This window comes from Squalius cephalus, assembly GCF_949319135.1.
Source record: "Squalius cephalus genome assembly, chromosome: 21".
Taxonomy (NCBI): domain Eukaryota; kingdom Metazoa; phylum Chordata; class Actinopteri; order Cypriniformes; family Leuciscidae; genus Squalius; species Squalius cephalus.
Genome location: NC_137142.1, coordinates 31,344,655 through 31,356,134, shown reverse-complemented (window position 1 = coordinate 31,356,134; position 11,480 = coordinate 31,344,655).

Genomic DNA, 11,480 nt, shown 5'->3' with positions numbered 1-11,480 from the left:
TCCCCTTGATTATTCCCTAAAGCTGCAGTCTACAGGAAAGATGGATTCAAAATGTGAGCTGGTCTAGTTACAGGCGGGAGTCTATTCTCTCCTGCGAGGACTTCTGGGTAATGGAAACCCGTGCTACGGGAAACATTTGCGTTTAATAATTCTCTCAGTGCCTCAGTCTGTATCTATTAATGTCTGTGGATATCAAATCCTGTCGTCTCATCGTATGTGAGTTTGTTGTGATTGTTGATTATGATTGAGCTGGATAATCCAAATCAGGCTAAATTAATATTTGCTGGCCCGAAATAAGACCAAAAATGCATCTATTTATTTCCACTATCAATGCTGATTTTTATTGTGTGTTGCATTGAACAGTCTGTTGACACCAAGGCTCTGTTCCAAAACCTAGTGAGCTTCCTACACGAAGCACGGAGGCTGTAACCAAACGTGCGCAGCTTATTTATGGCTGCGTCTTTAAAAGCAGAAGTCTATGTGGGCTGCAGCGAAGCTCAATATGTTTTGGAACAAATCCCAAATGTTGCCAGTGAAGTGAATATCACTGAAGGCCACGAGTCTGTGATGTTTGTAATGTGCACAGATTGTAATCATGCTGAAAGAGCTAAAAGGCACAACACACTCCTGTAGAACAAATTGTCTTTTTCACTCATTGTACGTTTGTTATTTTGGTTCTGAAATATGCTCTTTTGTTCATTCATTGTGTGCTAATGATGTAGTTTTTTATGCATTTTAATTAAAAAAAGATCAGGATTTGCTTGTGATTTCATTTGTCATTGATGTTTTTGTAATTTAGCCATTGATTTTACAATGCAGTAAAAAAAAAAAAAACTTCAATATTTCCACATTTCAATAGTGTCATTTTATTGAGATCACTTAAAGTGTAACTTCGCCAATTTTCAATCCGCTTTGTATTGTTATAACGTCACTGAACAATGTTTAGGCTACTCTTTCTCCGTGTTGCCTGGACCGAGAAGTTTATTTGTCAGCAAAACTTTTGCCAGATCCAGAGCTTTTGTGAAAACGGCCATTTCTTTTAGTTTTTCCCCTCTTTGCAGCCTTTAACTGTTGCCTATACACTAAACTTTTACTCTTTGAATTCTTGCACCCAGTAAAACAAGTCAATACCATAATGACTAAAAGTATTTCCTACTAAAGCAAGGCGATATATAACTCTGGTAAGCGTATCCAATGCAGACTGGTGGGAGTGGACTTAGATGGCAACATGCACAGTGCATTATGGGTGTTGAAGTTTTCCTAACTTTTTGGCAAAAGGGAAGACAGCAGCCTTTTTCTCTGGTTTTCCTAATCGGGGTAGCATCGGGGGGGGTTTAAAGTTAAAGTTTTACCACTTTAAGTTTAAAGATTTAACATATTTTAAAAACAGCTTTAAGCTTAAAGAAATGAAACTGCTTCTGACTTTGACAATTGTTTAAAATGATGTACCCTCACATAACCTGGTTCATGATACTCAAATAATAAATAAATACATTTAATTTCACTTATACACTACCATTCAAAAGTGTTGGGTATGTAAGAGTTTTAATGCTACTAAGAAGTCCTCATTATTGCTGCATTTATTTAATCAAAAATACATAAAACAGTAATATTGTGAAATATTATTACAATTTAAAATACCTTTTTTCTATTTGAATGTAATTTATTCATGTATTTATTTGACAGAAATCTTTTATAACATTATAAATGCCTTAACTGTCACTTTTTGCAGACTGACCACAACTGACCACCATCGACCACAACGTTCTTTTAAATAGATTAGAACATTATGTTGGCATTACGGGAAATGCACTAGCATGGTTTAAATCATACTTATCTGACCGTTATCAATTTGTAGCAGTAAATGATGAGATGTCTCATCGATCACAAGTTCAGTATGGCGTACCACAAGGCTCAGTACTAGGACCGCTGCTGTTCACTCTGTACATGCTACCCTTAGGAGATATCATTAGGAAACATGGCATTAGCTTTCACTGTTATGCCGATGATACTCAGCTCTATATTTCTTCAAAACCTAACGAAACTTATCAATTCACAAAATTAACGGAATGCATAGCGGATATAAAAAATTGGATGACTTGTAATTTCCTACTTCTAAATTCTGAAAAAAACAGAGTTTCTAATTATTGGACAAAAAACTTCCTCACGTAATAATCTAGAATACTGTCTAACACTTGATGGCTGCTCTGTTAAGTCTTCGTCGTCGGTTAGGAACCTGGGTGTGCTCTTTGATACCAATCTCTCATTTGAAAGTCACGTGTCTAGTATCTGTAAAACTGCATTTTTCCATCTTAAAAATATATCTAAATTACGCCATATGCTCTCATTGACAAATGCGGAACAATTGGTTCATGCGTTCATGACCTCAAGGCTAGATTATTGTAATGCTCTACTGAGTGGTTGCCCTGCACGCTTAATAAACAAACTACAGCTGGTTCAAAACGCAGCAGCTCGAGTTCTTACCAGAACCAGGAAGTATGACCATATTAGCCCAGTTCTGTCAAAACTGCATTGGCTCCCTATTAAACATCGCATCAATTTTAAAATATTGCTGATTACTTACAAAGCACTGAATGGTTTAGCTCCGCAGTACTTGAGCGAGCTCTTAACGCATTATAGTCCGTCACGTCTATTACGATCTCAAAATTCCGGCCAGTTGATAATACCTAGAATATCAAAATCGACTGCTGGCGGTAGATCCTTTTCCTATTTAGCACCAAAACTTTGGAACAGTCTTCCTACCATTGTCCGGGAAGCAGACACACTCTGTCAGTTCAAAGCCAGATTAAAGACACATCTCTTTGACCTAGCTTTCACATAATACATTATAGACTTCTATAATTTAATGTTAGGCTGCATATATTAGGTCAGCCGGAACCGGGAACACTTCCCAAAAATCCTGATGTACTCGTTACATCATGAGAAGAATGGCATCTACGCTAATTTTAGTGTCTGTGTTTATCCCGAGGTTTTCCTGCAGCCTGCCGGATCCAGGCCGTATCCAGATCTGACGAAGGACCTTCGCCTGGACCGATGACAACGCAGTGCTGAAGTGCCAACTAGTCTCTCCCTATGGAGGATCCCACTACCACTCTACAGATAAGGCGTTGTCGGGAAAATTTGTCTCGCGGTCCTACCCCAAAGCAACAAATAAAATAAAATTCCTTATCAAAATTTATAAGGAAAGACAAGTATTTTGTTTAGGCTTGGCTTGTAGGGAATTCCAAACCTGCGTATATTCAAACGCACTTAACTATAGAACCCATTCTAAATGCTCATGTGAACGCCATCAGTGTTTCTCACAGGTTCGCGTTTAAAGTCTGTGTAGAGGGAATGGTGTCATCTTAGCGGCCCCTAATTTAATAACAAATGATCATTGCGATGGAAGCAAATCAATTAAAACTAACTTTAGATGGAAATAACTTAACTCTGCTGTAAAGCCGAAACAATCTCTGTTACCTTAAATTATACGCTTATCTCTGTAAAGCTGCTTTGAGACAATCTACATTGTTAAAAGCGCTATATAAATGAAGATGACTTGACTTGACTTGACTTTTGATCAAGTTAATGTGTCCTTTCTGAATAAAAGATAGTGAATTTTTGACTTTTGACCAATGACCAATGTAAGTGCCCTAGAAAAATCTGTTTTATAAGTCATGCATAATGTATGAAACCTGCAAAATCTGCTAAACGACTACATTTATTATAAACATAGCTGAGGAAATACTCATATTTAACTGCCAAGTTTCTCTTGCTTACAACCTTCTAACGTGAAGTCTTTTTTTTTTTTTTTTTCAAGCCAACATTCAAAGTTGTTTTCTAATTGAATCAGAGTATGTTTATGTGTGGATGTGCATGCAGTCAGAAACTTCACACTTCACACAATCATAGCTGAGCTCGTTTTTCACGCCTTCCACGACAAACAGCAGCAGATCTATATCTTCACTTCACAGAATGTGAAAGATGTGTGAAGATTCCTATGGCCTGTGATAGTTCAACCCCTACGTCAGATTTAACTGTCTCAAACTCCTCAGGACACAAGCACAGAGTTCTGCTGTTGAAATGTGAAATCTTCCTCTACCTGTCATGCAGTCGGCAGGCGTGACTGTCAGACCCGTGGATGAGGTCACTGGCATCACACTCACTGTAAATATAGGCCGTGAATTCACCTAATGAGTCGTGTTCAGTGAAGATGATGGGGTTGATGTGTGAAATACTGTCATGTTTTTAGGTTCTTTGGGGAACATGCATAAGTTTGTTATTGTATAAACTTGAGTTTGGTAGTCAAAGGCTTTTTTAATTATTGTTCTTTTAATATAACGCTTAGGCCATGTGTCCACCAAAGCGTTTTTAGCCAGCTGAAAATGATAGGCGCTCTGCTGAAAACGCCTAGCTATGGGTGCTTTAGTACTTTTTGGCAACGTTGTGTTTTTTTCAGTTGAGACACTTTGCTTATTATGATACGGAATATCCGTGAAAGTGTTACTAGTACATTTTATGTAACTAGTGTTACTAGTACAATGTTACATTTCACACATATTTTGTTTCTGTGTTGATTCTATATTAAAATGTCGATACAATGTAATGTATTTTCTCTGGCTCTTGTTTTAAATGATTTTGTTCCATTATTATGCTTTTTGTTGTCTGTTGACGTTGTACAAGCAGAATGTGGCGGTTGGTCGGTGTGGTATTAGTCCCGCCCCTCCTCCACTGTGATTGGACGGTTGGGTAAAAAGTGACAGTGATGAGCACTGCGTTTTACCCAAAGTTGAACATTCTTCAACTCTCGGCGACCTGTCAATCAATCAATCAATCAATCTATCTATCTGGTGCTTCTTGTTTGTGAATCACTCTTTGTGTGTATAAAGCCCTCATGTTTTCCATTGTCTTCTGTCAGCTCTTGTCCATCGTGAATGTAAAATCAGTGAGTTTTTGGCATTTTCATTTGTTTATTTTTCTGGGGTCTTATATTTTGGATTTAAATAAACACTAATTAGAATCACAAGTTCTCTTTTCCTATTGAACCCCATTTTACAGCCACTCTCCCATAGAGCAGAGACAAACGTCAAGCTTTTAATTAACTAAAGCTCAAGGGGAAAATAAGAAAACCTTATGTGCAAGAAAGTTTCTCTCTTTCCTGGACAAACTTTATAAACACATGTGTTTATCTGAAAATCTCTCTCATCTTCTGCAAGCCTGGTCCGCGGTCAGCGTACACAGCACAGAGTACACAGAATAAGCCTCTTTCTCTGATAAATATCTGAAGTATAAGACAGAAACACAACATGGTTTCATTATGACATTTTAATAAAAGCTTCAGAAATTATTGCTGTGTCACCTTTGTTTGAGGTCATAAAGATTTTTTTTCTTCCATTTATTCAGCAAGGATGCATGATGATCAGTAAAGAAATGTATAATGTTACAAAAGATTTCTCTGTTTTAAACATTGATAATAATCAGAAATGTTTCTTGAGCATCAAATCATATCAGAATGATTTCTGAAGGATCATGTGACAAATGAAGACTGGAGTAATGATGCTGAAAATACAGCTTTGGTCACAGGAATAAATTACATTTTAAAATATATTACAATAGAAAACCGTTATTTTAAATTGTAATAATATTCCACAATATTGCTGTTTTTACTGTATTTTTATCCAATAAATGCAGTCTTGGTGAGAATTAGGGACTTTCAAAAGCAAAATAAATAAATAATCTTCTGAAAAACAACTTTATGAACTGTGGCTGTGAGAAGGCGGCTTTGCTTGGTTTAAAACAAATAAAAGAAGAAGTGGAAAAGTGGGACAAAGACAAACAAGAGCTGATATATTTTGGAAAAATAGGGGACTGTCAAAAGCGGCTTTGGTTTCTCATGGAAACCACTTCCTGGGTCATGGGGGAGCCCTTTGGTACCTGTGTCCATACGAAACCCATTAGAACTGTTCTGACCTCTCTTTTCCCAGCCTCCGTGAGAAGAGGGAACAAGCGGGCTGGAACCGGTTTGCTTCGGGAGCCCGTGAGCGCAGGACTATTTTTTAACTGGACCGGAGAAAAACAGACTGGGATGGGAAAGAGAAACTGAGTCCAAAATCACGATTCCCACACAGAGACTGTGAAACAGAGACCACAGGGACCAAAAAATAATGACTGTTTTCACATTCCCACTCACAAAGGGGAGAGAGAACCCAAAATGACTTCTTTTTAAAAGATTTAATGGAGCATAATGATGACAATGATTGATTAAAATCTCATCAAGTACACTCACCTTCAATATATGAACAGCAGCACAGCATCATATGAGAGAAAATTCACAAATGAATGTTTTTACTTGCTCAACTGTTGCTTCTGACAGCAATGAGATTAACTAGAAAGTGTTGCTTTAGTCTCCTTCTGCTTGTCAAATTCCTCTGGTGATCTCACACATCATTAATGTCTCAAACTATGCTCAGATTTAACCAGATACCAACTTCTTTTATCAAAACTCACAATATCTCAAATGCTTCCAAAACTAAATTATCCGAGCTGATATATCCACATTCATTTTACAGCTCTAAATGATTACTGTACATCAACTATTGACATATTTGTGCCTATTTTTATTAAGTCTGTCAATTAATTTACTCATTTAAAAATACTGCATTTGCTGCAGTTATTTGTGATTAATTAATGCACATTTCATGTAATTATTTGATTTTTATTTCTCCTAAGGCATTTAATCTGAGACAATGCTATTTTTTTTAAATAAAATGTAACTAAAATCTCCGTTAAGTTTTCTGTGATATCAAAGAGCAACCTTTGAGAAATACAACGTTGCTCAGAGGAACCAACCTGGAAAATCAATCCTTAAATGCAGAGTCATCTGATTGTGTGACGATCAGACATACATTAATGTCCACCTTCAAGGCTAAAAAGCAAAAAAGAGGCCCAGTTCCCATAATGCATCATGAGAACTGTTGCACAAGGCTGGTTTTCTCACATAAAAATGACATGCGATCAAACTCCAACAAGAATAGATATTGTTTCCTGCAGAACCCGGGAAATCAGGAGGAGGTGCACGAAGGGCTTGAGACCGAATCTTATAAGGGATCTTGGCTCATTAGCTGATTTTGGGAGAAATGGAGATGGGGGGGGGGGGGGTAAACCCTCTCACACCGCCTCATCTCCCTATAGACACAGACCACGGGAACAGCACTCCTCCTGAAGATCTGGGAAATGATCTCCGCTTCTTATGACATTTTCATTGGTTTCCTTCTAAAAGCAACTAGATTAAACACATGGATACTACAACCCACGTTTCTACCAAAAGTTGGGACATTTTGTAAAATGCAATAAAATCAAGAATCTGTGATTTGGTATTTCTCTTGATCCTTTATTTTAAAGGGTTAGTTCACCCAAAAATGAGAATTCTATCATTAATTACTCACCCTCATGTCGTTCCAAACCCGTAAGACTTGAAGATGTTTTTGATGAAATCTGAGAGCTTTCTGTCCCTCCATTGACAGCTACGCAACTACCACTGTGACACTTCAAAATGTTTATAAAGAGATCGTAAAACTAATCCAAATGAATTGAGCGGTTTAGTCCAAATTTTCTGAAGTACTCGATCGCTTAATATGATGAACAGATTTAATTTAGGCTTTTATTCACATATAAACATTCATCAACTCACACATCAGTTGTGGTAAACAGAAGCTCAAGCATGTTCGATTGACGTGCAAGAACCAATGAGGTTCATTCTCGTGTTACGCAGCACATTTGAGCTTCTACAAGAACCAATGAGGTTCATTCTTGTGTTACGCAGCACGTTTGAGCTTCTGCAAGAACCAATGAGGTTCATTCTCGTGTTACGCAGCACGTTTGAGCTTCAGCAAGAACCAATGAGGTTCATTCTCGTGTTACGCAGCACGTTTGAGCTTCTGCAAGAACCAATGAGGTTCATTCTCGTGTTACGCAGCACGTTTGAGCTTCTGCAAGAACCAATGAGGTTTATTCTCGTGTTACGCAGCACGTTTGAGCTTCAGCAAGAACCAATGAGGTTTATTCTCATGTTACGCAGCACGTTTGAGCTTCTGCAAGAACCAATGAGGTTCATTCTTGTGTTACGCAGCACGTTTGAGCTTCTACAAGAACCAATGAGGTTTGTTCTCGCGTGTCAAGCAGGTTTGGTTGAGCTTCTTTTTATGTTCACTGATCAATGTTTAAATGTGAATAAAAGCCTAAATTCAATATGCTTATCATATAAAGCGATGGTGTCTCTTCAGAAAATGTTTAACTTTTTGAAGCATCAAATCATGTTTTATTAACAAAGTTCGGGAGGAGAATTCAGCATTCAGATTTTAACAATAAGAGGTATATATACAGCAGACTTTATCAGCATCCCTCCACCACCCCTTCTCCCCACTTTTAGTTCTAACTACGTCTATACTCTGGGTTTGGGCCAGATTGCGAGCTCGGAGACCTCCCCCCGAACAGCACGCCAAATACGCATAAAGCTTTTCTCCATCTAATTATATGTAAGTGTGAACTCGTGAGTGCGGCCCATCATGAAAAGGAGAATCAGACAACGACGACCACAGACTGTTGAGCGGCTGTCTTGCATCAGGCGAGATTGGGCAAAAAAAATTAACTTGCAAAACTGCAATAAACAATTAGTATCTTCAATTCCCAAACTATTAAAAAGTGTAATTAAAAGGAAAGGTGAAGTGACACAGTGGAAAACATGCCTCTGTCCCAACTTCTTCAGAGTGTGTTGTAGCCATCAAAATCAAAATGTGTTTATGTTTACAAAATACAATTAAGTTGGTCTGTAAAAACATTGGAAATCTTTTATTTGCTCTTTTGTCATTTAAAGGTTGAAGAGAATTAACAAAACACAGATTCTTGTTTTTTGTTTTTTTGTGCATTTTACAAAATGTTCCGACTTTTATGGAAATTGGGTTGAGATAGATAGATAGATAGATAGATAGATAGATAGATAGATAGATAGATAGATAGATAGATAGATAGATGGATAGATGGATAGATGGATAGATGGATAGATAGATAGATAGATAGATAGATAGATAGATAGATAGATAGATAGATAGATAGATAGGTTTTAATCTGTGTCTAATAAAGCAGCATCTTTAATCATGTTCCTCGGGCTGTCTTTGAAACGGTGTCGAGTTACAGTGAGCACAACAGCAGACTGTGTGTGAGTGTGTCAGAGAGGGAGAGCAATTATGGTAATTATAACAGTAAAATAGGTCAGCAATGACATCCAGTCTTAGTCTGGTGATGATCAAGACAAACTCACTGGTCTCGCTGGGGGTCCGATCACACTTCGGTTCTGGGACTCGTGATTCAGAGACTGGAAGGTAAACCAGAGCATATGTATTCATGGGTTTTTTAAATAAGGTCTGTGATATACACAAGCTCAAGATATTTGCACGTTTTATTCTACAACATAATACATCAGTATACTGTTGAATAGCCTACCCCTTGTGATTCTTTAAAGACTTTACTTGTCATGAAAACAGCGGTTAGGCCTATTAATAAATGTCTAAATTGGACTATACAAGGTTGTAGGTCGGGGACATAAAATGTCATCACGCCAAACAGGAAAACTAAGTTACTCACTAGTTGCTTTTACATTTTACATTGTGTTTATAATCAGACTCTTTAAAAAAAAAAAAAAAAAGTCATGTGACCTTGATGATGTAGTTCGTTTATAGCCTACATTTAGCTTTATACTTCTGGTGATTGTATTTAATTTCATAAAAGTTGTGAAAATTTGTGAGGATTATCGTGATGAACAAACGTGTCAGAATCATAAACTTTTGTTGATCTCAGAGCTGATTTTCTGCATTAATCTAAAAGCCAATATTGGGTTTTTGTCAAGGGGAACCAGGATGATGATGATGAGGTTGGACAATTTAATTTGGAGAAATAAAAATAAATGCAGTTGAGACAGCTGAGCTGTAAAATGATTGTGGGTTGCACAACTCTTCATTCGTTCTTTGCATGAATTTAATGAGAAATGTGTTACTTTGATTTGACTTGGCATTGCTGAGATATCTTCTAAAGCTCTAGACGAGATGCATGTGAAGTTAATGGGGTCTTTGTCCCTCAGATCTCCATATTGAAAAATGCTTGCTATATTAAAGATTGTGATTTTATCAGACTTCACATTTACCAACAACCAAACATCAGTGTGTGTGCACATATACGTTTAACATTTTCAGAAATCGAACACCTTCGCATCTGCTCCCCTGAGGCTGAAACAGATCCATCTCTTCTCAATAGCTCCATCCGTCTGGAGGAATTCACATTTAGACATAATTACTGAGATAAAACACAAGGAATGAGAGGAGAAACAAAGCTCACACTCTTTTTTTAGGCCTGGAAAGAAAGAGTCATGTTGATGAGGGGGTTTTCCTCAGAGATGACAGAGCGGAGGTGGATCACAGGGAACGTTTCAAATGTGTTAATGCTCCAGATTACCTCACCAAACTGACCGTGTGTGTGTGTGTGTGTGTGTGTGTGTGTGTGTGTGTGTAAGTCTATTCTTTGATCATCTCTGCCGCAGATCCTCCACAGTACTTTGCTTTCATCCGAGACTCTCCTACAGGAAAACCCAAGACTAGCTTCAGCCTTCCTGGCATCCCGTCTCATTTGCAGTGTGCGTGTGTGTGCTGTAATGGGCCATAGCGTAGTCTGTTGTTTCATATCAGGCCTCATTAGCCAAACTGCTTTTGAAAACTAAGTGAAATTCTGGACATGAATAAAACACTCTAAAAACAGACATTGGTCACGAATAAAAACATGAATAAAGCGCCACAATTTTTAAACCTCTCTGTACTGCTTGCATATGTTTTATGAGTATTTTGATAATGTGCATTATAAAACAGATCGTTTTCAGGAAAATCGTTTTCACTGTTAAGGATTTTAAGGCATAATTTTTGCCATGTGCCTTTAGGTGGCAGATTTTATAGTCGGTATGAAACGAAAGGTTGCGATATAGTCTTTTCTTCCCTCTTGTGACATATGAAGAAATGTAGGGTGGGACTCTTGAAATCACATTTGAGTGAATCTCTAGTGCTCCAGACAGACACAATAGTCACAGAGTTGTTAAATGGCATGTTAAAGGGTTAATTCACCCAAAAATGAAAATTCTGTCATTAATTACTCACCCTCATGTTGTTCCAACCCCGTAAGACTTTCGTTCATCTTTGGAACACAAATTAAGATATTTTTGATGAAATCTGAGAGCTGGCTCACTCCTCCATAGGCTTCTATGTAATTGATATTTGCCAGTCCAGAAAAGTTAGTAAAGACATCGTTAAAATAGTCCAAGTGACTACAGTGGCTCAACCTTAAGTTTATCAAGTGACGAGAATACTTTTTGTGTATACATTTTCTTCTGTGCCCGTAGTGTAACAGCGCAGCGCTTCTGGGTGTACGTCAGAACGTATCACTAT